At 46.3% G+C, this 27,350-nt stretch overlaps 1 protein-coding gene and 1 long non-coding RNA gene across 4 annotated transcripts in view; both read left to right on the forward strand.

The window, feature by feature from the left end:
- The first annotated feature begins 1,081 nt into the window (after positions 1-1,081).
- LOC144585142 (uncharacterized) lies at positions 1,082-11,811 on the forward strand. Of its 2 annotated transcripts, XR_013539655.1 has the most exons (3): positions 1,082-3,943; positions 4,680-4,789; positions 11,417-11,811. It is a non-coding gene; the product is annotated as an uncharacterized LOC144585142 (long non-coding RNA). The 2 variants fall into 2 exon arrangements; XR_013539654.1 differs by lacking the exon at positions 1,082-3,943 and having other exon boundaries at positions 4,206-4,789.
- A 1,513-nt stretch (positions 11,812-13,324) lies between these two features.
- LAMC3 (laminin subunit gamma 3) overlaps positions 13,325-27,350 on the forward strand; it is a 61,447-nt gene continuing 47,421 nt past the window's right edge. For both annotated transcript variants that reach the window (XM_078382747.1, XM_078382748.1), the window contains exons 1-5: positions 13,325-17,365; positions 17,893-18,101; positions 19,404-19,477; positions 23,203-23,303; positions 25,603-25,776. The gene's annotated coding sequence lies outside the window, so the exon portion shown is untranslated. The remainder of the gene's footprint in view (positions 17,366-17,892; positions 18,102-19,403; positions 19,478-23,202; positions 23,304-25,602; positions 25,777-27,350) is intronic.

A 27,350-nucleotide genomic window follows, 5' to 3' on the forward strand; every position in this document is an offset into this window, starting at 1 on the left:
AGAGACAAATTAGAAGCAAGGGCGTGTGTGAAAAGGAGTTCATCCTCCATTAAAGCTCCTTCTGGAGGAAAGTTGCCCAACGTGGTCTGGAGTAGAAACGCTTCTGCCTGCCGGCGGAGGGACCGCGGGAGAGGAGAGCCTCCCTTTGGAGGCAGGTGCCGCAGGCGACGGGCAGCCACCGAGAAGGCCCTGTCCGGTGTCCTCAACAGATGTCCCGGTGGGAAATGGGGGGGGGATCAAATTTAAAGTGTCCCCTGAAAAACCTTAAAACGCAAAGAGCTTCCACAGGCGTGGATGCCCCCTATGCCTCTCCAGAGAGGCACCCTTCCATATGTTTCTTTTTTTTTTCTCTGAGCAGATGCTACTTTCTCCAGGTTCACCCATAAGAATTCCTTAGAAAGGGGCCAGCGATGGCAAGGAAAGGCTTCAGCAACAGATACCTCCGCGTTGCATCCCCCACCTCTTAGGAGTCAGAGAATTCGCCCCTTCTGTGGAGATGACATTCAGACCGTTCAGTCTTCGCTGCACACACTCATCAGACTTCGTAATAACATTAATAATGAAAGGGCAGCTCTTTCAAAGATCTTAGACCTGACATACGTACGATGGCTGATGAGAAGGCCCACATGCAGAATGGCTGCGTGGATTTCATGCCAGACAGAAACCGGAGCGTATGGGGAACCCAAACCGAATATCGGACACCCCTTCTTCAGGCAGCAAGCAGCAAAATGATGAATTCTGATTTTACTCCTTTTTGAACTCCTTGGTGTTTTGAGGTCTGCCTATGTGTTTTATACTGAATCCTACAGCTTTCTCTCCTAAAGAAGTCAAGGGGGAAAGCCCTCTAAAAGCTTGTTCATGTATTTATTAAAAATAAATATTAATCAGATAGATAGATAGATAGATAGATAGATAGATAGATAGATAGATAGATAGATAGATAGATAGATAGATAGATAGATAGATAGATAGATAGATAGATAGATAGATAGATAGATAGATAGATAGATAGATAGATAGATAGATAGATAGATAGATAGATAGATAGATAGATAGATAGATGGGTGGGTGGGTGGGTGGGTGGGTGGGTTTTGGTGAAGGATAGGTAGGTCGGTCGGTCGGTAGGAAGGTAGGTAGGGAGGTAGAGGGGGGCAATGTGTAGCCTGCATAATTACATGGTAAACTACTCAGAGAGTGAAGTATCTACTGTGGGGCAGTATATAAACAGCACACTTTGTTCTTTTTTTGTTTTAAACAACTAACATTGCAAGTTTATTCTCTTGCCTTCTTCTTCTTTTTTCATTTCCCTCATCTACTGCTTGTCCGTACGATGCCTCTGGCCTTTCCCTTCCCTGCCTCCCCCCCCTTTTTTTTCTCTCTCTGTCTCTCATTCTGCCACAGAAGAATATTGATTCCAAGGCCTTGTAATCCATTGTTTCTGTGAAATTTTGGCTTTGAACCGTCCCGGGTGGGAACCGATGGAATCTGCATGGATTAGCCGCTTATTCATATAACAGCATTCATCAGAAAGCTGGGGGGGGGGGTGTGGAGGAAGAGAAGGGAGTGGAAGAAATTGGGGAAGAAGGGTGTCGTTGTTGCCGGAACACAGTTCCAGTAATGAGAAACCGTGTCAGGTTGGTTAGGAAAGGGCGAGAGCTGCCGTCTTCACAATGCCACTCATTTTTTGAAGTGTCCCAATTTCCAAGAAATGGTCGCAATTTTCTTGTCGCTGTCCCTGGTAAAATAATTTCCCAGGCCTGGCCTTTGGAAAAATGGTGTGAATGTTCTTTTTAAAAAGAACACCCTAGAAATTTCTGTAGGCACAGACCTTGTTTCACTGCAGTGTAAGAAATAATCCTTGCTATTTTTCTTTCCTTAGCACAGCTGCTGGCTCGTCTCATGCAGTGGTTTCTAAACGTGGGAACCCCCCCCCCCGGGGTGTTCTTGGACTACCACTCCCAGAAATCCTGGCCAGCCCAGCTAGCAGCAAAGGCTTCTGGGAGTCTTTGTCCAAGAACATTTATGGACCCAAGGTTGGGAACCATGCTTTACACCACGAGACGACATCCTTGAGTTGGTTCAGATGACCCTCTAAACCATGGCCTGGTGTATCATCTACAAACAAACCATAGTCTGGATTGTCACCTGATTAAAAGAAACCATGGTCTAGAGCTGTGGTTCCCAACCTTGAGTCCTCAGATATTCTTGAACTACAGCGCCCAGAAATCCTGGCCAGCATAGCTTAGAGGTGAAGGCTCCTGGGGTTTTCAGTCCAAGAACATCTGGGGTACTCAGATTTACGGCCCCACTTCTCCAGCCCCAAAATGGCTTTCCTTAAACAAAAATGAATAAATGAAAAACAAAGCGCCTTTCTTGGAAACCCCCATGATTCACCTTTTAACTGGGTCACTGGAGGCTCCCCTGGAGCGTTTCATGCCTATTTTTCCGGATCTAAAAGTGGTCCTCCACCCACTTCCGGAGGTTTGCTTTCCAGCATCTTTGGTGGCTGATCTTCGGGGAAGCTCTGGGCCCTGAATACCAGGCACCAGACACCCCGGGGGGGGGATGACCCACATTGCCTTTAATGGCGCGGAGCCACCTGGGCAAACACTGGGTGGGGGCACAAAGAAAAAGGGGGCCATTTCGGTCGGCTTTGGCGGGCGATGACTCAGTGCCTCGGCAGTTAGCAGAGCCAAGGAGAGATCACTTTAGCTTTCCTTTCTGTCAATCTCGTGGGAAAGCCAAACAGGGAGAGAGGATGATTTCTGAAAGGTGAAAAGGACATGATTTAGACAGCTTTCCGAGGGACTTTGCAGGAGAGCGGTTCGTGGTGGCAAGGATGGGGGAAGAAAATACCATTTTGCCTCTGTTTTTTTCCCTATCACAGGAAAGGGAGCTGGTGGACCAGCCGTTAAAAGGACCCCATTATCGGGCTGGTCAGAAACCTCCCCAGGGCAGTGCATTTCATCCGAACCCCCTTCCCCTCTCTCCGTCTCTGGCTGCTATCATGCCGTGTGCCTCCCACTCCACCAGATCTGCCCTTCTGAGGAGAGAGTCGTATGCCATCTATTGTTAATGACAGCAAATGGGCCTTTACTCCGAAAGACACAGGAATAGTTTTAAGGTTTTTCTCTTCTTGGGGGGGGGGGAATAAAAGAGGAGACCACAGCCCTTTCTCTGTTTGCGCATGGAACACAAGTCCCTAAGCGACGGATGGGCGGCGGGCCGAAAAGAAACACAGGCAACAGAAGTGCAATTGAAAAGGTTTCCCTTTATATATATATAAAAACATCACACCTCCCATAATTCCCCTGGGAAAAAATGATGGAGGAATATTTGGACTCCTGCTAGGCACACAGTTCTCCAAACCTGTTCTTTTCTGCATGCACTTTTGGCTAATAACGTCCATTTTTTTTTTGCAAGCAGCTTCCCCATATGACAAAGAAGCATCCTGGGCCAGCTTCCTTTCCAAACCGGAAGTTAGGCCCATCCAAGGCAGGAAGCCGGCCAGCTGGTCCTTCTCTCCAGGCGAGCACAATTTCAGTCCTGTAAGGTCTGGTTTTTTGACAGGTGGGATTCCCAGACAGGAGAATTGTGGGAGCTGCAGTCCAAAGAAGATCCAAAAGGCGCATCCCTAACTGACTGCATGACATCAGTGTGAAAACGTAATAGGATTCCATCCATGGTGTTTTGAAATATTTAGATTTTGAACAGATTCAAATTGTTTTCGTTCCTTTGGTACGATTTTATTGAGTGCATCTGAGAGCTCTTGGCATTGCACAGCTTAGACATATTTTAACACGTTGATAAAACCACAAGGCTGTATATTGGCTAAATCCTGTCCCGCTTCCTCTCTCCTCATGATTACTCCCACCATAGGTGTCCACTCACTGTTCTGAAGCCACCATTCTGACCTAAGGGAGAAGACCTCCAGAGGAGATGGGTGAGTCATTCAATTTTGCTTTCTCTCCTAGTTCAACATTTTAAACCATTTTTTTTTCTTGAATGCAGTCAGGGTGGTATAGTGGATACAGTGACAGACTATGACTCAGGAGTCCCGGATTCAATTCCTCCCTCGGTCATGGAAACTCCTCGGGAGGTTGGTCGTGGTAGCTGCTCTTTGAACGTCTCACATAACTCAAAAGCTGGGTTATGGGCTGCCCTAAGTCAGAAAGGAGTGGGTGGCATGTCAGAACAAGGTTTGGTAAAAGTCTGACCTGCTATAAATCTAAACTTAATTGTAGATGTTTGTGTATGAGGAAATCTACACAGGTGACCGCCACCGCCATGGTGTACGAACCTTGTGGGAGATTCTCGGCTGCTTTTGCCAGGGTCGGTGTGAGTGCTGGCAATAAAAGTAGTTAGCAGCCCCAATGCAAATTAGATTTAAAAAAAAGCAACAACAAAGAGGAGCGAGTCTGTTGTAGAAGATTAATTCTGCAGCTTAATTGAAAATGCAAGAGCAGAACAGGGAGGCGAAGAGGGAGGGGGGGAAAAACACTAAATAAATCTGAGTGAGAGGGGCCAGCGTCTAATAAACTTTCTCGCTTTGGGCTTCTGCACTCAGCAAACATTTCGCCCACAAATGGGGAACGGACGGAGAGGATGGTGGATTATAAATGTTGCTTTTGAGGTACTGTTGTTCTTGCGCTTGTTGATATATCTGTCACGCCTTCCAGAAGAGTGGGTGGCTCGTTATCCTTGGAGGGCATGCGTTCATGGAGAGTCCTCCAGCGAGCCAACAATCAACAAAGGGACACGCTCCGGGATTTCCCTGGCCGGCTGCAAGGTAGGGGATTCCCCGTCACCACAATCTATGTGCAATAAATTTGCAAGTTTTAATACCCCAGAGCCTTTCAACAATAATCCCATTAAACAATAATCCCTTCAGAAATGCTTTGCGTCCATAGGTGTGGAATAGACTTTCCTTGCATGCAGGCTGTGCGGACTCTCGGAGGCAGACTCCACCAATTTCTTGGCCTCCTTCTTCAAGTGCAGCATCCTGAACTGAACACAGGACCCCCGACGAGGCCTAACCAGTGCTGATTTGAGGGGTCATTGATAAAGTCTCTTTCTTTCTCTTTTGCAATGAATGTTAGTTTATTTTTTTGGGGGGGGGGGAATGCTCCTGAAGGAAGCTCTTCTTGCTAAAGCCAGCTGCCGCCAGTCCAGATTTGCTGGAGCTTATTTTCGGGTTTTGGATTCCTGGAGGCAACACACTGTATTAGCTTTCATAATTTTGAAGGAAGCACTTGGCGAGGAATGTCTCCCTTGGCTGAAACTGTGGATTTCCTTTGTTTCTTTGCCTTCTGGATGTGTGCCCTTCCTTTTGAAATATCTTCTGATACGGTGGTTTACGGAAGTTTTAAAGGGGACCTGCCACAAAAGTTCCGAGGCAGCCGTCCCTTCTGTAGAATATTCCATTTCATCTCTTTCCTGCGGCTCAGGGAAGTTCTGTGCTTTGGACTACCAACCCCAGAATCCCCTAGCAGCCACCATGGCCACTGGATTCTGGAGCGGTGGTAGCATGAAACAAAATGGAGCTTACCTTCCCCCCTTTTTCTCCCATGTCCAGATTCCTCTGTTTACTCCAAAGGAAAAATATTTGTACTGTCCCTTACCCATGACCGTTTCGGCTGCCTTGACTTAAGAAGGAAAGTTCTCGATGATGAGTTTGCAAACAGGGCCGCGTGGCTCAAGGCAGAAAACCTGGACAGCTCGGTTTGGCTCAGTTGATTTGCACAAGCCAATGGGTTTTTTGACGAGTAACTTAATCTCTACCATTGCTATTCAAAAGAAGCTTGAACAAGAAAGCTCAGTGTAAGACTACGGTGGCAGATAGGTGGCGTTTTAGATCACTATATTTTTTTCAGTTGTGCAAAATATAATTTGTGTAAAGCTCCTTTTTTTTCCTGCACAAAAGTAGCTCCTTTTCCCATTGTGAAGCTAAGCAATAGGCAAGGGCTTTGTCACAGAAGCTTTTGGAGTAACTCCTAAATATGCAAGTCTACGATGAGCACACAGGGTGAGCCACATGACTGGCTGACTGATTGCTAGGATATGAGCAACCCATCCAAAGCGACTGCGTTTATGACTTCATGTCCAAAGACCCCGATTGCATTTTCCAGCGCTGTGCAAACTCGCCTCAAGGAGAAAAAAATTTGGAGGCTTTCTCCTTTCCTGTGCAATAACTGAAGAAGTCAGGAGGTGAGAGATGCTCTCTCGTCGCCTGCGTTGGAGTAAAATGAAGTGACCCGCTTGTCTGACTTCTGGGTATCATCCGTGTGCTTCTAGCAGATATGTCGGTTCCTAAAATGTTTCAGCTCCTGTGTAACAGCTTCCAGCTCTCCGTATCTGGGGACAGGACGAAGATTTTGAAATAAATGCCTGGAGACAAAACATATCGTCTGTTGCAATAAATAAAAACCCTAAAGGGATCTGCCGCTGGTGTGCGTACCATACATCATATAAATCAATGATAGTCCTTCAGCTCTTATAATGGGAACACCATCCGTTCGCCATTGTGGTTTGTCCTATTACTTTTCTGAGCTGTCATCGCAAACCGTTTCCCTGCATCCTTCTCCTGAAAGCCAGTTACGAGAGAGTCTCCTTGGATCTAGCAAAGACGATGTGTCAACATTCCATCAGCGCTTCTGTTAAAACCTGTGTTCGCCTTATTGGAAACACCGGAGCGGAGTTTATCTTTTGGAAATCCTCTGGGGCATTTCATCAAACTGTCATCAAATCTTTCGGCCGTTGGCACAGGTTTTCGAAAGAAATCTGCAATGAAAGGTTGCCTACACACATGTGCCGGCCACACCCAGCTCCCAAATCAGCTGGGCACAGCCCAAGCATTACATTCCTACCCCCAATATTCTGTTTTTTTTTTTTTTTCCTTTTCGTGCAACAGTGCTGGACGCCGCACTTGAAGAAGGATGCCAACAAACTGGAGCAAGTTGAGAGGAAAGCAACAAGGAGGATCAGGGGGACTGGAAACCAAACCCATATGAGGAAATGCTGGAAAAACTGGGCATGTTTAGCCTTGAGAAAAGAAGACAGATGGGAGGTCAAACTGGATAGGGAGTCCTAAAGAGGAGGGGCAGGATCTGTTCTCGAGCATCCCAGAGTGCAGGACGTGTAAGAATGAGCTCGAGCTATAGGAAGCCAGTTTTAGGCTTGAATATCAGGAAAAATGTCTTAACAGAGCAGTATGACAATGGAACCGGTGACCTCAGGAGGTGGTAAAGCACTTCAACGCTGGAGGCCTTCAAGAGAACATTGGACAGCCCTCTGTCCGATATGGTCTTGAATCTTGGAAATCAACATTCCATAAATTCTGCTTAAGCGTTCTTCATTTCCACTGAGCTGCTTAAGTGTTTTCTTCATTTCGTTTGCAAGGAGAGCTGCCCCTATGCTTAGAAACGCGGTGTGCGCGTTTTTCCTGCCAATCTTGGGAGTTCTCCATCGCATGCTGGTAACCTCCCTCTTGTCCTCAACAGCTGCGTTTCAGCTGCTGGCTCACCGTGTCTGTCTTTCTTATTAAAAGAAGTTAAGTGGCACAAACAGTATCTGTCGCATGACGATGTCTAAGGAAGCTAAGAGTTGTGTCCTTCGTGGTGCCTCCCTTGTTCATTGCTCAGCCTCCTCCTTTCCTGACTCAGCTGCTGGGAGCAACACACACACACAGCTACCTCCCGCCTCCCTCCATTGCCTGGCGTTCCCTTCACAGCTGACCAGAGTCACTTCCATGTTTCTGTTGGAAAAGTGCGCTACAGATGAAGATCCAGAGCCCTCCTCATGTGATGGACCTTAGGAAGCGCTCAGACCAAACTCAGCAACTACAGAAGAACTCCGGTGAGTAAAGGACTCCTTAGAAGGAGAGCCTGTTCTGGAAAACTTGTACATAGACCACAAGTCAAACTGTGTTTGGATTCTGGTAATGGGTGGCATTGCTCTCATCAAGTTACAAATGGACTGCCGTGCAATTATACCTTTGCTATTGGAAAAGGAAAATGGAAGAGATGACAAAAATCTCATGTGTAACACGTTATTTCCAAGATTGCTTCTGCTTCTCCTTTCTGTGGACCTGTGGGGGGGGGACACAAAGGTGGAGGGGGAGAGACCTGGATTTGCCACATGGGAGGAGTTCCCCCATCCATGCACGATCTCTCCGGAATGCCAATCTTTAGCATTTACGGCATAATAAGGCTTCACAGATATGGTGTTTCAGTGCATCCAAAGCCTTTTGCATATATTACATTTTAGAGGAATAATATTATTCCCAATTAGGGTTGCTGCAAACACACACCTTTGCATCCCTTTTGAGAATCCGCATCATCAGTTGACTCTCTCACCTTTCATTCTACCCAGATAAAAGCTTCTTTCCTTTTATGAAGCAAGAGACTGTCAATAGTTTTGTCTAGGATAAAAAAAATATCTTGTAGTGTACGCAGACAGGACAGTTCCCCCCCCCCCCCAATTTTCCCTGCTGTGACCAACTTTAGAACCCCCCACGACGAAAAAGAATGGAGGACACAACAGAAGTCTCCATCTTGTGTCTCATGTGGGGCACCCCCTCTCCAACCCACCAAAGGCCTGTAGCTCAAGGTCAGGAAAATCAGGGTGGGATCCGTTTTCCACCCACTCCAGCCCCCCCCCCCCCGGACTCTCTGGCAGTGCGACTGATTTTGCAGAGGCAATAAATGCAGTCTAGGTTTTTTAAAGTCCAAGCTTTTAAATGGAGCTCTCCAAGGTACTGGTTTGATTTGGGGGATAGGGTTAGGCATTTTTTTTGGTGGCAAGTGGAGGGGTCAATGTGTAGCCTGCATAATTAACTTGTAAACCGCCCAGAGAGTGGTTGAAGCACTGGTGGGGCGGTATATCAGCAGCACGCTATGCTTTGGCTTTACTTTCCGCACGACGAAAGCAGGTGAGGATCTGACGGTCCCCTCGAACCAAGGAAATCCACAAAAGAAAGGATTGCCTATACCTTTGGCTGTTAATAAATCGCAAAGCTTTGGGGGAAGAAGCGGGATTAACGGCGCTCGGCGAGGCCTGCCTCCCAGCACTTTTTCATAAACATATATTTTTAAACGCCCTTGAAGAAGTAAAATAGCAGGAGGATCAAGAGTGACATCGGAGCCCAGCCCGAATGTTTGGAGAGCGCTCTGGCAAAGCCGAGCCAGTTGCAGATGAATATTGCTGTTATAATTGCAGTCTTGGCACGCAGCTTTAGTGCTGTGTCTTTTTGTTTGGGCCTCTGAATGGGTTTCTTCTCAAAAATGGAAGCGAGGGAGGGAGAGAGAGAGAGAGGGGTCTCATTGATTTATTTTATTTTTTTGCTAAATAAGATCAGTAATTGGAATATTTCTCTTTTCCCACCTTTCTTTGATATTTGTCAGTTTGAAAACAAAATTCTGCAGATCGATGGACATTCCATTTTATTTCAGCTCGAATGGTACTGAAAAAAGGCTCCCCCCCCCCCACCTTACTGTTTAATAACAAGCCATGCCATGCTGACAATAAAATGCCCATTACTTTCATGGTTAAAAATACCATGAATCTACAGACAACACTCTCCCACCTTTCTGATATTTGTGAGGAGATAACTTTTGTGAGAAGGACCAACAACCCTGGAGGGGAGTAAGGACATAGATCCAGATATATCTGACATTTTTTTTGGGGGGGGGATGCTTTATTGTGGTTTGTATCAAATGTACCATAAAACTTTCAAAATGAGGTTTCAGATGGAAGGAGAGGCAGAAATACCTTGTGGGCCTGCCTTTTTACAGTAACTTTTTTATTGTGAGTGCATAAAACCTCACAAACATCACTAAAGTAACATTTTACTTTCCAGCTGACAGAAATAGTGGTTGTTTTCTTGAAGACACCAAGGAAAGTCAGCCTTTTAGGAGAAATCGGTGGCCATGTGGTGGTGGCATGTAGGGAGCTGCTGACCACTATTCATTCATTCATTCATTCATTCATTCATTCATTCATTCATTCATTCATTCATTCATTCATTCATTCATTCATTCATTCATTCAATTTTTATTCTGCCCATCTTGCCCATGGTCCCTACTTCCCCATTCTGAGATGAGAAAGACTCTAGAACAAGGATGGGTTAAAAATATGCAAAACGGGATTGATCTGTGACTCAAAGAGCATTAGTCATTGGGAAAGTTATTTTGGTAGATTTCGCCTCTGAGAGTTCCCACAGCCTGCATGCAAGGCAAGCAGACGGCTCTCATGGCAGTGGAAAGTAGGGTTCAGCAGCTTGGAAAAGCCCTTTAAATTTTTGAATAAAACCTGAAGTCAGCTCAGCACCTCGCTGACCTCTGTCTGCATGACCCCATAGCTGCCGGCTAAGGAATCCTACGGGTCCAAATAAGTACCTTTTGCATGTTTGGGGTAAGAAAAGCTGGCTTTGGGCCATGCAAGACAAACTCACCAAGCTTTCCAGAAAAGCCTGCAAGCGAAGCTCGGGAAAGATATTCCCCAAAAAAACTTTCCAGAATTCCTCAGTCAGGACGGTGCAGAGGCGGGTGACTCTCCAGCTTCATGGGGCGGTGAATCCGTTCAGGGTTTTAGTCTGAACTTTATAGGAGCTACCCAAGTTGCTGAATATTATCCCTTCAAATAGGTTCAACCCCACCTCATGAAGTCAGAGCGACGTCTCTCTGTCGCCAGGACAGCTTCTGACCAGTCATATTTTCTCAGCCCGATGTCCCTCACGAGGCTGCTGGAAAGCAGGAGAACTGCATAAACCACTTTCAAGTTTGCTAAAGGGAAGATGGAATATAAATGTAAATGATGATCATGAAGGCTAATTACGACGGAGATGTGGCCCTCCCCCTAATAAGGAGGGGACTTGCACCCACCCCACTGTCTCTCTGTACGAGCTGCCACATTTTAAAATACCTATAATCATTCATAATAATGATTACGAAGTTATTCCTCTTATTATCCAGCACCCAGCAAAGGAATATTTAAAGCCAGAAGCCAATTAACACAACATGACTTAGCATTTCTATGGAACCTCGTTTTTTAAGAATTTCCAAAGCCTTTTGCAAACATTACTGGAGTAAAACTAACAGCATCTACAGGGATGCGTTATTATTCTATTATAATACTAATTCTGGAGGAAAGCACAATGAGATTCTGGGAAGACGAAGCGAATCTAATTCTTCCAATGAAAGGGTCTTTTATCTGTTCTTCCCCCACCTATTCCCTCTTAGCCACGGCAAAGCATCTTGCTGCTTTTCATTACGAATTTTTTTTATTCAAGATTCGTCCAGGAAGCTTTTAATGTGCAAAGTGTTTTACATGCATTGTCTTGCTCATCTCCGCGGCCAGCCCTGTGAAGTGTGATCGTTGCTCGCCTTTGTGACAACTCCCCTTTTTTTTTCCTGTGGAGTGGCAGAATCAAAGCAGCAAGAAGCATCCATCTCCAAGAATTTGGCCCGAGAGAGCTACCACGAAGAAATTAAAGCAGCCCCAGCAACCAAATGTCAGATCAACTCATTATTTTCAAGCTGAAAGATGATAGATAGATATCGAATACTCTGCACTTGGTGGAAACCCTTCCCTCTTTTCAAACCACAAAAACCAAATCCTGAGGATGGTTTTGCTGAATTCTTTGAAAACTTACCTGAAGGCGTGGTTTGACTGGAAATGAATCGAAAGCTACATCAAGGTTTCTGAAGTCGGTGTAAAGTTATGTGGTTTTTTTGGGTATGTGCATCCTCTTGGGACATGGTTGATGGGGCTATATGGGCTTTTTTAAAAAAAAAATTAAATTTGCTGCCCCAGCTTTCTGTGTTTTACCCTCCTGAGGCGATGCATTCCCTAAAGTGAAATGTCTGCACCAAAAACTGAAATAAAATCCTATACCACCGTAGCTACATAAAAATGCTCTGGTTGGTGGCACATCGTACTGCCTTTGAAGTCGCCCACCTGCCACCAGGCCAGCTGCCTCTCCCAGCCACTTGTCACTACCGCCACTAAGAACTCATTTAGTGCTTTGAGTTGACATGGGTAGCAGGGGCAAAAGCAATGTTCTTCTGCAGTGGTGTGAGTTTTAATATTTGTTTTATTTTTTTTACCCTTTTTCCCCAAACTGGCATAGCGCTAGATCAGTGTTACAGATGGGGGAAAAAAACTAACAGATCAGACTGCAAGGTTAGCCTGCAGCCCTCAACCTGTTCTTTTGGCATCCAACACTTGACACATCCCACAGACACATTTTACTCCAGCACAGGGGAGCATACATGCAGAAATGATTCAAAATAAACCACATCATTCATAATTGAGTTAAAATGAACAAGACCCTAGCAGGCGCTTCAAAATCCCTCGGTTTCTGAATAAGAGAAACCCACACACTTCCTGGGCAATTTTTTTTTTTAAAAAAAGCATGCTTCGCTGTAAATGGATATTTTAAAATCAATTTCAAATGTGCTGATTGCAACACAAACCTAAGGAGTATTTTGACATGTAACCGCACCCTGAATTTCTTCAGCAAAAGAGGAAAAGCCATCACTGGGATGTTTCCCCAAAAGATTTGGGAGCTTTGTAATAGGGTTATTTATTTGAGCCAGGCTGAGCGAAGAGCAGCCTCCCAAAAGTTGTTGGACCAAACCTCCAGCTTCCTCTTCACTGGCTTGACTTAGTCGACCTGGCGGGAGTTGCTGTCCAGTCTCTAGAGGTCTACATTTTGTACGCCTTGGCCACGGCTCTCTGGGACAAATCCTCCACGTCAGCCTCCTGAACCCAACACGGGGTCCTTGGTAGTCCGGGAGGCCAACCGTCTGTGGCGGCGGAGACGGTGATGGATGGCTTCCTCCTGTTATAGGACCTGGTGATGCATCTTTGACTCTGTCTGTTCCCGGCAAGTACTGACATGGATCGGCTCCGTAAAGAAAGCCACAGGGCCGAGCAAGTCGCCTTAGACGACCTGTCACAACAGCATTTTTACATGCTTTCGAACGGCTAGGTTGGCAGGAGCTGGGACAAGCGACGGGAGCTCCCTCCGTCACGTGGATTCGATCTTACGACGGCTGGTCTTCCGACCTTGCATCCCTTTGGGTTTCCTAAGACATGCTAAAATGCCTTCTCATTTCACACTTCGGGACATGTCGCCAACGTAACCGAGCAGGCCGTTTTTCTATTAGTCTATACAGTGCAGGCCCCCAAAGTGGGGCGATCCTATCATTTTTTTTAAAAAAAGGTTATTTCTTGATGGGCGCAGAGAAAGCTGCATGTGGTCAGAGCAGGGTTTATCCTCCCACCCACCCTCATTATTTCCCCCTCGATTGTCCACACACACACACACCACATTTCTGCATGCGCCGTTTCTGTGCTGTCAGAGGGTGAAGCCTGATCCATTTGTGAGAATCTCGAGGTATGTGGGGGAAGCTGGTTTTGCCGGGAGAGTGAAATCTGTCTTCGAGCTGTCAGGATGGTTTGTCACCTTGATGGGTTAATCGAAGAATCAGACTTTTGCACAGAGGATTTGAGTTTAGAACGGAGCCTCCACGTTGGCTTTCAAAGCATGCCTGCGCTAGGTAAACGCCAGACATGGTTTCCCCGCACACCCACAGCCCTTCGCTCTGAAAGGATTGCCACAATTAGCAGGGAACCTGGATGGCATTCACAAAACCGTTCAAGCAAGCTCGCTTTTATTCTGGAGGTTCATGATTTATGTGAAGGATTCGCAGGTAATAATAATGATAATCTTAGAACAGCAGAGCTGGAAGTGACCCTGTGGACCGTCATGTCCGGTCCCTTGTCAAGGAACTCTCCAGCAGATGAAGACAGAAGAAACTGCAGACTGGATTTTATGAAAGTGTTGAGTTATCCACAAAAGCTCCCAAAATATAGCCGCGAGTCTTCAAGAACCCTCAACATTTTTGTCTTATTTTTGATTTTTTCTTTTGTTTTGGCTTGATAGAGCCTCTTTCGGACTTTAAAGGAGCTGTCGCAAGGTTCTGCACACGCTTGAGACTAGGACTCAGTGTAGCTTTGAAGAAGTTCGAACTAAAGTCCAGAACGGATTCCTCTCCTTGCCAGAACCAGTGGGAATGGGAGAGACAGTGTTGTTCTATGGATTTTTCTCTCTCTCTCTCTGATGTGCTTTTATTTTATTTTTTATCGTGTTTCAATATTCATGCCGTTCTACTGTGATTTGTCTTTTAACACTATAATTTTCGAGATGGTTCGTGGTGTTGTTGTTTTGATCCTATTGTGAGCTGCCTTGGTTTTCAACTGCAACGATAAAGGCTGGAGATCGGAGCAGAATCAGATAAATAGGCCACTTGACAGGGCAATTTTCTGTTCCCTTTTCGTTTGTTTGTTTAGCATCATTGCTGTTATTCAGCTTCTCTGCGCAGAAGTGAAGAAAGAAAAATCAGGGCTTTTGAGCCCTCCAGGATTGCCCCGTCAAACAGCTTCCCTCCTCACCGGATTCACAACGGCTGGTAAAATAGCTCTTGGCCCCCATTTCAGGCTTTTATGGCGTCGGGTCAGGACTGAAGAGACGCAAGAGGGGATATCCTTTCTCGTCCTCCGTTATTTGCGTAAATGAGATTTCTGGAGCGAAGTGCCATTTCATGGAAGTTGGTCGATCTTTCTGGGAACATACTACGAATAAAAAGGAGGCAGAGGTGAAAATGAAATTCCACCCGGGAAAAACAATGCTTTATTCTCTTCAGAAGTGAAATGGCACACAAGTATTACTTTTCTGACACGACACCACATTCAAGATGAAGATCCACTGTCTGACAGCGAAATTATTAGGAGAGGTGTCAGATAGCCACTTCAATATTCAACCTACGACAAGCCCAGAATTTGGGAAATGTTGCTTTTTATTAAAAAAGGATTAAAACTTCCAGAATCATAGCATCGTAGAATGATGGAGTTGGAAGGGGGCCTCTAAGGCCATCAAGTCCAACCCCCTGCTCATGGCAGGAATCCCAATCCAAGGAGATCGGGCAGATGGTGGTCCAATTTTTCTCCTGAACATCTCCATCACTGGTGCACTCCCAAGGTTGTTGGTTCTGTTGTTGTACTGCTCTAACAGTCTGAAAGTTTTTCCTGATATTCTGAAATCTGGCTTTCTGTGGCTTGAGCCCCTTATACCATGTCCTGCGCTCTGGGATGATGGGGAACCGATCCTGCTCCTCCTGTGTAGGAGGATACCTTTCAAGTATCTGAAAAGGGGCATCCTGTTATCTCACCTCCATCTTCTTCTTTCCTCCAGGCTAAAACCTGCCCAGTTCTTTCAGCCTTTCCTCCTCGGGTTGGGTTTGGTTGATCAGCTGAAGAACGGCGTTCTGTCTTCAGGATTCTGACCGATATATTCCAAAAATGTAACTCTTCCAAACTCTGCACAGGTCCTCCTCCTTTTTCTTAGAGGAAACAGAAATACTTCATCTGGAGGCTTAGCCTCTTCCTGCTTCTGGAGGTCGTGTGACCCTGGAGAGACAATCTTTTTGCTCTGCTCAAGTTCACTTAATGTGACTTCCAAAATTTGCTTTGCTAGCTCAGACTGGACAAAGGCAGAGAAATAAAAAATTGCTCGTGTGAATTTTCTCGAGGCCTGTTAAAGGTTTCAGCAGCAAAGCCAAAATCAGTTTTAATGTTGTTACGACTTTTTTTAAAAAAAAAAAATTCCATTCCTTTCAACTAATTTTTAAAATGTTACTTAGCTATTATTTTAGCCATCAAGAGCCGAGCAATGCTCTTGTGTCATTCCTCATTGCATTAATTTGTTGCAGCCATTTAAAAGCCTGATATTTTAAAGGAATCGGCTAATGAATTTAAACACTCTTAAAGTTCAAAATCGACTAATTAGATTCTCTTCATGTATTCACACCACTAACCGTTCCAAGCCTTACCACGTCAACAAGCACTAAGCTGGCTGTCCTTCAGCCTGTTAATATGTTCCCTGGCCAAAGCAAACAAGATGTACATGATTCAAATCAGAATCCAAGAAGAAGCTAAGGTTGATAATGCTATGTCTTGATGCACAAACCCACGCTGAAATAAATCCATTAAAACATCACAATATTTTGCTTTCTTCCCCCTTTTCTTCCTGCCTTCTTTTCCTCCTTCTGCCTCTTTATTCTTGTCTCCGCTCTGTTTATCTTTCGGATTATTGATTTGATTTGATATTATTTTTGTCCCCCTCTCTCCATCCTCTCCTGGAAAACACACACTTTCCGGTCGTGCAAGGTTTAGCCGGTGCCGCGCTTAAGAAGAGCAGCGGGAAGCTTTAAAAACTCAAAACCATTCCCCGCTGCTCTGGAGACCACATCTGCGGGGACATTTTTGTCAGAAGATCTTTGGGGCCAGGCCTCCTTGGTGGCCGACCGTGCCCGAACCCAACCAGGAGAAGTCCCTCTTTCGGTAGCTCACGTTGTCCAGCCTTTGCTTCAGTGCGCCTACACTCCCTGTGAAGCCTTTTCTCTCCTCCTCAGATTCCTCTCATAGACATCCAAACACTGAACACGGCCCAAATCCCTGCAATAATAGGATCAAGGCTACTGTTTTCCACAGAAATATCGTGTCGGGCGCGCAGCGCTTTCAGCCTGGAGTAATGACATGACAATTTTGCAAGTCAAAACCCCAGCAAGGCATGGGTTCACCAAACTGTGGTTATTCTCTTTCTCAGTCACACACACATACAGAGAGAGATTTTATTAAGTGGCAGCTTCGTAGCGAAGTTAAGGAGTTTAATCCCTTTTACCAGTACAATCAGCTCTACAGACGAGAAGGATTAAGCGCCTAGACTTCGGAGCATACGCTTCTCACCCTCCTGGTCTGGCTGCGTTTTTTTCCAAAGAGCGTCTCCTCCCTGCCTTCTTCTGCCTCCGGTTGTGACTCTTTGGCCCGGATCCCCGTTAAACATTTACTCTGACTGCAGAAGCTGCCGTGGCAGTCCTTCAAGTCAGGTGCCTCATCCTGTCACCCATTCAGATCCCCAATGGCGGCTTCTACAGTTCGAGCCCTGTCTGTGTCAATCCTGAGGCTCAATATCAGCTTTTGAGTTTTTTCATTTCACTTCTCTTTCTTCTCCTTCTTTTTCTTCAAAACACACTTTTCTCTCACTGTTTCAAAAAAAGAGAGCACAGGTAAACACCTGAATGCACTCGTTTTGTATGGATTTTTCTCCCATTCAGTGAAAAAAATAGTTCTGTTTGTGTTTGTGAGGACACTTTTTCCAGCTGGTTTATTCCCCCCCCCCGAAGATCTATTTATAACAGCTAAAGAACAGCAAAAAAGAAGAGCTGCTTGAGAGAAATCGACAGGCAAGACGGATGACGTCATATCGTCCTTCCCAACCATCACTGTAAAATGGAAGATTTTGGTGAGATTTGTACCCCAGATTGCACTCAAAACCCAGCTCCCCTTCCTTCCTCTCCCCATCACATCCTCCCCTTGTGTTTTCCTTCTTTGACCCTTGTCAGCAAGTTTTGACACTGGCATCATCAGGGTTGGCTTTTAGCATCTAAATCAGCAATTCCCAACCTTTTTCGACTCACCCCCCCCTTTTTTAGCCAAGTAATTTGTGATTGGATGAAAAACAATATGCGTACACTGTTGGCCTTAACCGTTCTTGCTACCTAGGTTCATATCCAAAGCACCGTTCCGTGGGATTGCACCAGAAGCTGGAGAGTGACAGGGGTGGGTGAGGGGGAGACGGAGGTGGCCGTCTGTATGATTTTTCTTCATTGCTTAAACCAAGCTGCCAATCGCAACAGGTATATGTGGAATTACTTAATCAGGAGGGGGCAGAGGGTAATTGTGCAGAGACAGGAGAGATAATTTAACTAATGACTTGTAATGGGATACAAAGCCTTTCACCTCTCGTTTATTGGTTTGACTCTTTCTCAGGATGATGAGAACCATCTGTTAATCACCCAGAGACTCTTTGGTGGCTGGTGGCTGGAGACACCTTTCGGGCAGCCTGGGGCCTCTCAAAGGTGCCTCTCCTGGAAAGCAAGGTCAGACAGCCTCCTCCGCGGGTGAATTTTGGGGTGCCGCTGGGAATGGCAGATCGGGAGGTCCGTGGAACTGACCCAGCATGCACCTACCCTGCTTCAGTGAGTGGACGCTGATGGCAGTATCTTTGCATTCTTCCCACTCGAGACATCCAGCTGAATTGCATCTTAGTTTAGAGCAGAGCAGAGCTGAGGAGCATTATGGCTCAGGGACCATTTGGAAGTCTTTTAAAGGGCTGCGTCTCAGAAGAGGTGGAGCTAAAGGCACAGGATGCGGTCAGAACAAAGTGGAAGGAGTTCTACATCGTTCTTGCTCCTTGGAGCATCTTTCCATAAAAATCATAGAAAGCACTGCTCAAATTTCTACTTATCTATTTGGCAATGAAGGCGGCAGCTTAGCTACGACTTCCATCATCTCTGATGTTGTGGACCGATTGTAATTCTAAAACATTGTGTGCACGGGGAGGATGGTGTCTCCCACATGCGGCTACTTGCGGGACAGCCTGCAAACTGGCCTTCTTTTTCCAGGGGTCTGGAGAAGAGAAAAAAAAAAACAACACAAAACGTGTCCTGTCTTTTCTCAGGAAAAAAAATACCTGCTGAGAAATTTTGGCGTGATGACTCTCGAGCAGAGCCGTTGCTTGAGTCAACGGTATCGGGCTGGGTGGATCGATGTTCTGACTGCATCCTTCAGATGAACAAACTTAAAATTAAAAGCTATAGAAAACGAGAAAGCTTAGGAGGGCTTCTTTGATCTCCAGATCTGCTGCGCTGATCAATTCTGGTGAGGTCCTTCCAGACCTATTGATCGCTGGATGGAAATCCAGATTTTCCTATCCGTGAATAAAAGACTCCCCCAGGCCCAGCTAGATCTGATTGGCCTTCCCACTTAGAGTAGACTCATTCAGTCAAGAGAGGTTATTTCAGTTCACATCCAGACCCATTTGCCCTGCGGTAAGCCATTTTATGTGGTCCAGGGGTCAAATGTCTGCCCCCAATACCTTCCTTCTTACGAGGGCTGTACAAAACATTTAGAACAGGCACAGACTTTTCTTACTCCTAGTGTCTACCACTAGCACAGATTTTACAATTTTCATGGGAGATCCTATTGATTCCCCAACCGTAAGAAGCATGTCTGGCGCGGATGTGAGACAGGGCCTCCTTAGTGGCTGCTCCCAGACTCTGCAGCTCCCGGGAGAGGGAGCTGAGGTTGACCCTTTCCCTCTCATCCTTCTTTTGGTGGTGGGGGAAGATTTATCTTTTCAGGCGGGTCTTAATCTGCTCCCGAAGGTCATCTGACTCAGTTGGATGCCAGCCCCATTCCTCTCTCTCTCTCTCTCTCTCTCTTTCACTTGCAATTGTTATGTGCTCCTTTATTTTTCTTCCTCTTTTTCCTATCACCAGTTGCCTTGAGGAATCTTGGAAACAGAAAAAGAGGGGAGGAGAGGAGAGAGGACCATGTCTGCAGAACGTGAGTGGTAAGCCTAATCTGGCCCTCTCTCTCCCTGTCCCCATCTACCAGTCTCGATGGTCTCCTACCCTTTAGTGTATTTGAATGCCCCCCCTTCTGAAAAGCCCTCTCTGGAAAGCTAGAATGCCCCCTGCCCTCAGCCATGCAGCCAAAGGGCCTCTCTCCAATTAGATCTGTCCCTCAGATCTGTCTCCACTTTTAATATTTCAACCCCTCACCTCTTTCTCATGTACGGTTCCCCCTCCCCAGGACCAGAGGAGATTGGGATGAGAGGCGTTAACGACCTTGGTCGTGCCTGGGGTTGCGCCAGCAAGCCCATTAAGGGGGCTTACGGAGGGACCCCAGCTGGGCCAGGGAAGAGAAAGAGCCAGGAAGGCTGGCTCATGACTTTAAAAGGTTTTCTTGAGGTAGAGCCTGCCTCCTTGGGTTCCTTGTCAAAAACTGCTCCTCTGTCCAAGGTTCTGAACCTTCCAGGTAGGTTCAGAACTTTGGAGAGAGCCTTCAAAAACCTGGAGTGAATTCAAGGCCCCCGTGGAATCGGAGTGGTCAGCCTTCCTCATTGCTTCTCCTGCTGCTGCCAGCTTTTGGTATTCAAGGGGATGCCTTCCTTCTTCCTGATGGGTAGAGCCATCGCCGGTGGTCCTGCACTAACATGCTTGGTTTTTGAAGTGAAAATACAGTTGTCATGTATTTCATTAGCCAACGTGTTGCCACTGATTCTTTGCTATTTCCAGGTATTTCCATGTCTTAGAAAATCAACCAGCAGTCTTCCTGTGGAAGACGTGTCGCCTATTAGCTCTAGACTTTTCCTTGTCCTCTTTTTTGTTGTTGTTGTTAAATTAGCTTTCCTTTTGACTAAAACGCTTCTCTCAAATCTTTAAAAACCACTTTGAACCTGGATCGAACACCCTGTCCCTTTAAGAGCTGGGAAGACAGCCCAGCAGAGCAGAAAATGACAAGCAGAGTGTAAATAACATCTTGAGTTTCTCCCTTTCTCATATGGGTTTATTTAGAAAACCTGAACTTTACAAATGTCACAGAATAAGCAAATGTGAGGCCCGGGAATAACTAAATCTCCATTAGAATTCCTCGCGATAAGGTCCCGTTGCTGCCTATCCTGGTATTAGCACGCTGAAGATAATCTGTGCTTAGGCAGAGAGGATCTCGGGCACCACCGAACAAGAGAGGCATTTAATTAGCACCGTCATAAATAAACCGCCAGCAATCCCATGACAGGGAGTAAAGGGCACATTAAATTAGTGGACCGATCACTCTGCAGGCAGGAGGCTAGTCCCTAGTATTGTTTGTTTTTACCAACAGCATGTGCACAACGACACACCCACACACACACAAGTTTTCTTTTGCACGGATAGCTTTTAGGCAAATTGCAGAAAAGGCCGGGGGGGGGGAGGAATCTACCTTGGGTCTCAGTCTTGTGCAGAAATGAGATGTAGAGATTTCTTGGCACGCTGTGCAAAATTAGTGACATTCCCCTTGTTGGACCTAACTGTGGACACCCAAAGCCAGTGAAAAAATAAAGATTTAAAATGTATCACCACCTTGTGGCAAGGAGAATCTTATTAGTATGGTCCTATCGGCTGTACGAGAATGAACCACGTGACCCGATTCACATCCCGCGAAAAACACGTCAGACGGTCAAATCCAAATACGGTTGTCCATGTTTTGTTTACTTCTTGAGAACAACCGAGGGGTTCCGCGTTCTTTTGCATTCCTAACCAGCTTCTCCTCCTGAATCTATGTCATGTTCTTCCCTTTTCCTTTTCCCCTTTTCTTTTTATCTCCCTTTCATCCCTCGGAGCCTCGTGCTCAAGAACAAGGTGGAAGAAAGGGTAAATAAAAGAAAATCTCTCCGGCCTTCACTTCAAAGCTCTGAGCCACACAGAACCCCTGGCTGGGTTTTGTCTCAGACAATAGCCCTGGGCTGGAGCCACCGCACGCATACACACAAACACACACACACCCCCCGAGGGTCTCGTGGCTTTGAACGCAAACCGAGGCCTACCTCTCCACAGAGCCGGAATAATGTGTGCTTTTCTTCAGACGTTTGGCAGTCTCCTCCGACGTTCGGGGTCAGAGTCGATCTGAAAAGTAAACAAGACTGGGCGCGGCGCAAATACAAAAGCCGTTTTGCAAAGATATTTGTTCTGATTTCTAACCCGAGAGCAGATGATGTGTTGAAACAACGCATCAAAACGTTTAGCAGCTACTAAGAAAAGGAGCCTGCTCCAGCAGGTCCAGTGAGAAATCTCTTCCAAGGAGGGAGAGGCAAGAAAACAAGCTTGCCGATAATTGTTGTGGTTGCTACGCGCCATGAAGCCTCCTCTGACTTTTGGTGACCCTGTGACTGAGCGCTCTCTAAAATCTCCTGTCCTCCATGGCTCGGTTCAGTTCTTGCAAACTCAATCCCATGGCTTCTTTGAGGGAGTCCGTCCATCTCACATTCGGTTTTCCTCTTTTCCTACTGCCTTCCACCTTTCCCAGCAGGATGGTCTTTTCCAGAGAATCCTGCCTTCTCAGGATGGACCTGAAAGGAGGACAGCTTCTGCTTCATCATTTTTGCTTCCAGAGATAGCTCAGGCTTGATTTGATCTGGGACATTAACCCTGTTTGTGAAAAGCGGTATAATTATTTATTGTTCAAACGCGATTCTCACATACATCATCATACCACATCCGCAAAGCAGCCTTTCCATGGGTCTGGGGAGAAGAAAGACCCAGAGTAGAGTAACCCACCTTTCTTACCTGCTGGTTTCTGCAGCCTTGGCCAGGAGCAGGAAGGGTGGCCTTTTTCTGCCCGACTGAGCATGAATCGCTCCCACGACAGGAGACAGGGAGTCCTTTCTGGGTGTTAGTCAAACAACGGCCAAAGTTTTCCAAGGAATGGAAGCGAAGTGAGGAAATTGAGTTCAGCACCATGGACGGTTCCCAGAATCTTCACACAACCCTTCCGTCAGATTTCGCTGGAAAATATCTGAGCGTCTCCGCAGGGCTCGGGCTTTGTGCCGGCTCCCTTTGAGAGTCGTAGAGAGTTGTGTTTTACGCACAACCGGCAAGAAATTTATTTGTAGCCTCAGAAGATCTTGTACTCCTTTTTTTAATATATTAACTCGAGTCTTTCCCCTAGATATCTCCTTGATATCTTTCATGAATGGAGTGTTCAGAAGTAAATCTTCTTTTCCAGAAATTTATTTAGCCAGCAAGCACGCTCAAATTTGCCAGCATATTTTTGCATGAAATGTATAAAAATGGATGAGTGTATCTATCTGAGAATCTATGCTCTTCAAAGAGATATCCGGGGGAAAGAGCTGAGTTGATAGGAAAAAGGGCGCAGGATCTTCTGAGACTTCAAATGAATGCCTTGACGACTGGGTGCAAAATGCAACTTTACAAGCGAGTCTGCACAAGCTGGACACCCAGATATTTACCAGCGAAATCTGACACCACTGACATTAGCAAGGATGGGCCATATTGGTTTTTGTGGACTCAGATTCCCAACATCCTCTTGCAATTCCCAGGCAGAATCCCCTTGTTAATTTAACCCCTCCCAATATTGCTAAAAATTGACACTAAGCAGTGATCTAGTTAAGCCCTCTCCTTGGAAGTGACAGGGGTGGGAGCCTTAAAGGGAATGACGGAGCCAGGGACGTTGGTTGCTAGAGATGTGTTTGACTGTGTTAGTCCTGAATTAATAGTTGCCATTTCTTTTCTCTAGAAAGTCTGATCTTTAACACCGTTATGGCAGTTCAGTGCAACATAGTCACCGCCGGGCGAGGAGGACCAGCTGCGGTGCCTTAAACCGTGCAGCAAAGATGGGTGAAAAAATTAATTTCCTTTTGGGAAAAAAAAAGGCTCCAGGTCTTGTATTTGGGATGGGAGGTACTTGAGGCTGAAATAAGTCAGAGGCCGGAGAAAGCTAAATTGACCCATTTGGGATGACTAGATGTTTCATGCACAAATTTAGAAAAAACAAAACCCTCTTGCCAAGTTTGTGACAAAATATGCCAGTTTTGGAGAGTTTGCTTTAAAAAGTGGGGGGACGGATTTCTCACCCACCCCTAGGCCATGTTAGATGTTCCCATCTTTCCAGTCATGGATTGTCTTCTTTTGATTTGAAATGGGGCGGCGGGGGGGAGACCCAGAGATGCAGAACGCTCGCATCCAACGTGGACCTTCATAGCCCCATCCTCTGAGTGTCCTCAAGAGCCTTTGATTTGAGTCCAACCTCAACAGATGCCCTCTCCACCTCAAATGCGATTAAGTCCCCAAATCCTGACTGGTGGATTGATCGGGCGGTTTTTCTCTCCCTCTCCTCCAACCTCTCCACTCAGGCCCTTGTCCCCCCCACCCTCCGATTTAAAAACAACAACAACAACAACTCAGCTGCCAAGCAGAATTGCCAGCTAGAGAATCCAAGCACAATATTCTGAGCAGATCTGTTAGGATTCAGGGAATGCCGATTTTGGGGGGTTAAAAATGACCGAGGGGAGGGGGGGATGAGGATCTTTTTTTTTAAAAAAAAGGAGAAAATCCAGAAGTCCTAGTTAGAGACAAGCAGAGCCATTACCAGACATGTCGGCACCCAACCGCATCTTCTGTGCTTTCTGCTTTGAGACGTGGGTGCGAGTCTCACCAAGAAGTAGGATGAGCAGTGTCCCCCCCCCAAAAAAATAATAATAATAAAGAGGAAGTTTCTGATTCCAAGGAAAACAGAAGGGGAAAAACAACTGGGATGGATCCATCTCTAGATTTTAGGACCTTCTAAATGTTGGCGCTCTCATGCCATAGCCTGGCTAGAGCCTTAAGATTTCGGCCTTAAGGTTGATGCAGTTTCCAGGAACCTCATTCAACAGGTGGGTGGAGATGTCGTGCTGCAGAGCAACAGCTGGCTTGTTGGATGCTGGAGTCCCTAAGGATTCCCCACACTTAGGGGGAACATTTCGAACTTGGAAGTCCTGGGAGGCCGAGATTGAACCACTTTTGCTCTACAACGTTCGCCCCGTAGGATTGAACGGGGAGGTCCAAAGATCTTCAAAATTCAGCCTGTAGACTAAGGGAGGGAAATCACATTTTTGCAAAGTACGTTCTGGGAGTATTAAATTTTTGCAGAATAGTTTAGACTGGCCTGCTTCTCATTAAAAAAATAAAATTACACTGTGAACTCTTTTCCCCTTTGGGCTCCGTATGTCTGTGGAGTGGTCTACTCCAAGACATCTATCCGCTTTGGGTTTAAAAAAAAAAAGTCATACATTTTTCTGTATTGGCGCTCAGTTTTAATAGGAGACACCAAGCAGGTAATTTGAATTTGTCTTGGAGGGGGAAATACAGGATTTTCTATCTAATTCTGTTATTTGCACCCAGATGGTTATTTGAAATGTTAACCTGCCTGGAGCCCTTCGGACAGGCCAGGAATCAAACCAAGGGAGGGAATGTCAAATTAATTGAATTTTGCTAAATCAGATCGGTTTTCAATTGGATGCTGTAGGATTAATTAGGCAAATGAAGGAAGCTAAGTAAGTTTAATTTGGCGACCCGACAAGACAATCGAACGATCAAATACCAAAGACGGAACTAATAGAAGACAAGATTGTGAATTAAGCAGCCCGCAGAACTTGACAATATATTAAGAAGGAAATGTCGGGAGGGATTTCAGATATCCCGGGCGCCACGTCTGTGTCCTGCAATTAAATTTCTGAGTGGGAAGGGAAGGGCTTGGCATTCTCCATAAAATTAAACCAAAAGTGTCCTCTGGACCATGGGTGGCTCATAGTTCAGAGTGTGGGGGGGAACAACTGTCCCCCATCCTGCTCACGAATCCTCATGGCCTTGGAGGTATCCGGAAGAGACACCCATCCGTGCCACACCTTGCTGGAGCCCAGGGCTCACCCTGCGTGCACGCGCAAGCATGCACTCTCGTCAGAAAAGTTACTCTTTCCTGGGACCACCCCTGCAAGAATGTCCTTGGCCATGAAAACTGGAGGATTGTGGATGGTGTGTCCCCCCCCCCCCGCCTTCCTCCCCTCCCAAAAAAAGTAAATCTCTCTCTCTCTCTCTCCAAACACATACAAACCATTTCTCAAGGCTAAATCTGCCCGTTTTTTTCTGTTCTTTCAAGATGTCTGCCCTGAAGGAAAGGACCCACAGCCAGCCTTGCGTACACGCGGTTGGATCGGACCCGTGTTGTTGCACTTCTGAACTTCCCCAAGGCAAAGCGTCCAAGGATATGAATGGAGCCGAGACCCCATCGCTGTTGAATATCCTGCAGAACTCTGGACTCCACCAGGGAGGGGTAAGTGACACTTTGCAGTAGCTTAAAATTATCTACGCATTCAAGACTCTTTAAATGTAAGTCAGGTCTGCTCATGGCAACAAATTCCCAAGTTTCATTTCCTGATTCCATCCTGCGCTTCACGCAAGCCGTCCGAGTGACGCCTGGACTCTGCCTGGAGGTAAATTGAACTGGGGGAGAGTGTCGGCGGCTTCGGGGGATCCAGCATGCCTTCCTTAAGCACCCTTGTTGCTCAGATGGAACAAATCTAACATTTTTCATGGGGTGTGTATGAACAGCAAGGTAAAAGAGAGCAAGAGTGGCCGACTCCGCCTGTGCCTGAACTAAGAAAAGAAACTAAACTAACAGTTTGCTTTCATTTAGAAAACTAAAACAGGTTCAAGTGTTGGACTAGAACTCAAGACAACGGGGTTCCGCACTTCCCTCTTTATTCTCTTTGGACCTGCCTCGCCGGGCGGGTGTGCAGATCAAGTGGGAAGGAGGGGAGGTGGACATGCTGCTTCGATCTTCTTAGGGGGAAGAAGAGGTACGGGGGGCCCTGGGAATGGGCGCTCTCCAAGATCTCCTGTCCTCGGCAACCCTCATCAGTTCTTGCAAACTCAAACCTGTGGCTTCCTTTAAGAAGTCCACCCACCTCACATTGGATCTTCCTCTTTTCCTGCTGCCTTCCACCTTTGCCAGCGTGACAGTCTCTTCCAGGGAATCCTGCCTTCTCGTGATGGGCCTGAAAGTAGGACAACCTCCGCTTCAACATTTTTGACTCCAGAGATGATTCAGGCCTGATTTGCTCGAGGGACCCACTGGTTTGCCTTTCCCGCTACATAGGGTATCCCCAGAGCGTCACATTTGAAATGAATCCATTTTAAAACTAACACCTCTTACTGTTAGTATTTCCCTTCTGACACAGAGTCAAAGGGTCCCTTCTTGTCATTCGAATCCATCATGTTCAGGTTCTTACCTTCCACAGACACAGAAAACAACCCTTCAAATATTTGCAGGCAGGTACCATTGGAGGTTGGGATTAATCTTTCCTCGTGGAAAAGAGATGCTCCTTAAGAAATGTTGGGGTTGTTTGGATTTTTCGGACGGGGAGCAATGTCCTGAATCCATTAAAGGTAAAGGTAAAGGTTCCCCTTGACAATTTTTGTCCAGTCGTGTCCGACTCTAGGGGGCGGCGCTCATCCCGTTCTTCAAGCCATAGAGCCAGCGTTTGTCTGAAGACAATCTTTCCGTGGTCACATGGCCAGTGTGATTTAGACACGGAACGCTGTTTACCTTCCCACCGAGATGGTACCTATTTATCTACTCGCATTTGCATGCTTTCGAACCGCTAGGTTGGCGGGAGCTGGGACAGGCGACGGGTGCTCATTCCGTTGCGTGGATTCGATCTTACGACTGCCGGATCTTCTGACCCTGCAGCACAGGCTTCTGCGGTTTAGCCCACAGCGCCACCACGTCCCTTCTGAATCCATTTGTTCTCCCCAAATAGATTAGTTTTAAACCATTGAGTTAAAGCAATTTATCCGTGGGTCAACTTTGTGTTCAGCAGTCGATTCAACAGGCTCTCCTCCAAA

The sequence above is a fragment of the Pogona vitticeps genome, chromosome ZW-PAR (assembly GCF_051106095.1).
Source record: "Pogona vitticeps strain Pit_001003342236 chromosome ZW-PAR, PviZW2.1, whole genome shotgun sequence".
Lineage (NCBI taxonomy): Eukaryota > Metazoa > Chordata > Lepidosauria > Squamata > Agamidae > Pogona > Pogona vitticeps.